Source organism: Lagopus leucura, unplaced genomic scaffold, assembly GCF_019238085.1.
Source record: "Lagopus leucura isolate 7727_CA_CO unplaced genomic scaffold, USGS_WTPT01 32794-0_obj-0_obj, whole genome shotgun sequence".
NCBI classification, from domain to species: Eukaryota; Metazoa; Chordata; class Aves; order Galliformes; family Phasianidae; genus Lagopus; species Lagopus leucura.
In genome coordinates, this window is record NW_024969234.1 from 1 (window position 1) to 2,813 (window position 2,813).

The 2,813-nt window shown below is 53.8% G+C and overlaps 1 pseudogene; it reads right to left on the reverse strand.

Annotated features, from left to right (window-relative positions):
- Positions 1-1,761: 1,761 nt before the first annotated feature.
- Positions 1,762-2,810, reverse strand: LOC122194061 (annotated as a pseudogene).
- Between the last annotated feature and the right edge of the window lie 3 nt (positions 2,811-2,813).

Here is a 2,813-nt window from a genome sequence, read left to right on the forward strand (position 1 = left end):
GGTTGGAAACAACCTGTAAGAGTCTCAGCTATAGAGGTCCTATAAGGGTCTCAGCTTCCTTCCTGCCCTGTGCTTGACTGAGGGACCCTGCAACAAGCTCACGAGGTGGCCATGGGCCCAGCTCTGCCAGCTTTCAGTGGGAAAGGGAGCAGTTCAGGGAAAGACACAGCCTGGGTGAGCCTGAGCTTTACTCTAGCATCTGAGGGAGCTGTGGACATCAGCTGTGGACATGACTCATAAAGGTGTGGGTCAGCTGTTGATGTTCAGTGTTCTTAAGCAGCCCAGCTGTATCTCCAAGGCTGTAGTCACAATTTCTCTGCAAGGCTGAGATACCCTGAGGATCATGGCGTCTCTCATTTTGCTCTCACGCACTTGCTCACAGTCTCTGAGGAACGACTTGAGCCCTGTGACCACGTCCTCGCTCATGTGCTGGAGTCACTTTTATGCATTTTGGTGTCAGGGCTCTTGAGGCAAAATGTGCCTGGACACTGCCACACATGTAATGCCTTTCTGCGGAGCACACTGGAGGATGCAGAACTGGCTGCGTCTGTGATGCTTTATAAAGCTGGTCTGACCTATTTCAGCAGCAGTGAGAACTCTTCTCAGCTAGTCTAACCCTTAGAGCAGCATAGAGTGACCGGTGCTACCTGGGGATAAGTCTTTTTTTCTACTTTCTATCCCAAGTCCTTCCCTTTCCACGGAAACAGCAGAAGTGGTCCTTCAGAGCTGATTTACCCCCTGCACCTGCTGTGTTTCTTTTCACTATTTGTGGATGAGCAAGTGTCCCTTTAGGGATGAGCATCTCTTTGCTCCTTCCATTTTACAGCTCATAGCAGGGTGCCTAGGACACCCCACAGTTGTGGGGAGCAGCTGGCACAAGAGAAGTAAGTCCTGAGGCTGCAGCAAAAATTTTGGGTGATTTCCAGTGGCTCAGTGGGAGCTTGCAGAGGCAAAAAGCAGCTGGAGATGTGCTCTGCAGTTCTGTGCTGGTTTGCAGATTCCTCAGGAGTGGTTCCTGGGTCATCTGGCTTCCACCACGAGTGCTCCTCTTCTCTCCACAGATCACATCCCAGGTGCTGTCTGTCTGTCTGTGGTAGGTTCCAGAGCAAGGAGGCCTCTCCGTGCCATCGCTGCACATTGATTTCAGCCTGTGGCACCCACTCTGGGACACATGGATGCTCCAGGAAACAGCTGTGAACCCTGGGGCTGGAATAAAGATGCCAAAAACATTGTAGAGGTAAGTCTCAGTTTGTGCAGGGAACACTTAGGAAACACACCTGCTAAGGTGAAGCTGTTTTTCCCCTGCAACCTAGCCCTGATTCCAGGAATCAAGCATACCCCACACACCACCAGCTGGGACCATCCAGTGAGGTTTGTTTTGGGTGCTACTCTCCAGCACCCATTTCAAAGCAGCTAGTGTGCTTCCCATGGATGCTTGCTGCTGTCCTGAGCCCTTTGTACCTCAGTATTCCTGCTATAAGGCAGTATACTTCAGAAAGAAAATGGCATGGTTTCGTAGGAGGGAGCAGGGGCTTTGTATCAGGGAGCTGCAGTACATCCTGGGCACAGCATGGCAAGAGGGGAACATCCACTGTGTGTCTGCATTGTCTCCACAAAACTGCACGGGGGCACAGCATCTCTAGCAAGAAAACCTCTGCAACTCATTGTGCTCCCTTATCTTTTTAAAAAATGACACGGTCCAGCTCATTTTGGCCATGGGACACAGCAGCTCTGACAGCATCCCAGTGCTGCAGCATCCCGCTACCTGCCTCTCTGAGGGGCCAGGGCTGATCCAGAGCAAGGCAGCAGCTTGGTGCTGCAGTGGAAAGCGGAGGTGTGTGGAGTGCTGTAGGTGTGCTGGCTGTGCCACATCGCTGTGGGGTAGAGCTGGTGCTGCAGTGAGCCCTTGTGGGATGTTGGTGGTGCCTGTGGTTGGAGGGCTGAGCAAGCTGGCTATGGCAGGGCTGGGAAAAGCAGGGATAACAAAGGGGATAATGGAGAGAGATGGCTTTGGTGGGGCTGCCTGGTTTTTTAGGTGCTCTGGAGGGTTGCTGAAGTTCATCAGGAAATGCAGCATCTCTCCCTTGTAAACGTTTGGTGCTGGGGCACTGGGGTGAGAGTGGAATGGCATAGCTGGGTCTGGAAATGATGGCTTTGTATTTGGCCAATTCTTGGTGGCCCCTGGGTGAACCAGTGCCGTTGCCTCTGCCTTCAGTTTCACGGACAAAGGGGGAAACAGCCTGCAGGCCCAAGGCTGCCTCATCCTGGTTCCACTTGGCTGTGGGTGGTGTGGGGCTCTGTGTCAGTGGGCAGAAGCTGGCTCCAGGGGGCACCCAGCAGGCTTTGACAGCAGCAGAGGTGGCTGGCTGCGGGCTCTCTCTGCTCCAAGCTTTGGTTCACAGGTCTTGGGCTGCTCCTAGTCGTCCTCCATGTTCTCCAGTTGTGGTTCCAAGAAATCCTTCAAGTTGAAGAAGTATACCCCAAAGGGGTGGCAGCTGATGTGTTTCAGCACCTTATTGCATTATGTATGAAAGAAGCCAGTGAAGACAGCGGGTGCAGCCTCAGCTCTTGGGTAAGGCTGTCTGTCTGTCTTCCCAGGGGATCACTGCGATGGGTCCTGCCTCACTCCAGCCTCCCCTGGATGCGTCCTTCAATCCTTGTGTCTCTGGGCTCCTCTGCTCCTTGAAGTGGGGGTTGGCTGCCAGCTGGCTGGGCTCTGGGTTGGGGTGAGTGCTGCTCACCGCCCCATTGCCCTCCAGGCAGTGCTGTTAGTGGCAGGACTCTGCCTCACTCACCTGGGCCAGCAGCTTCTT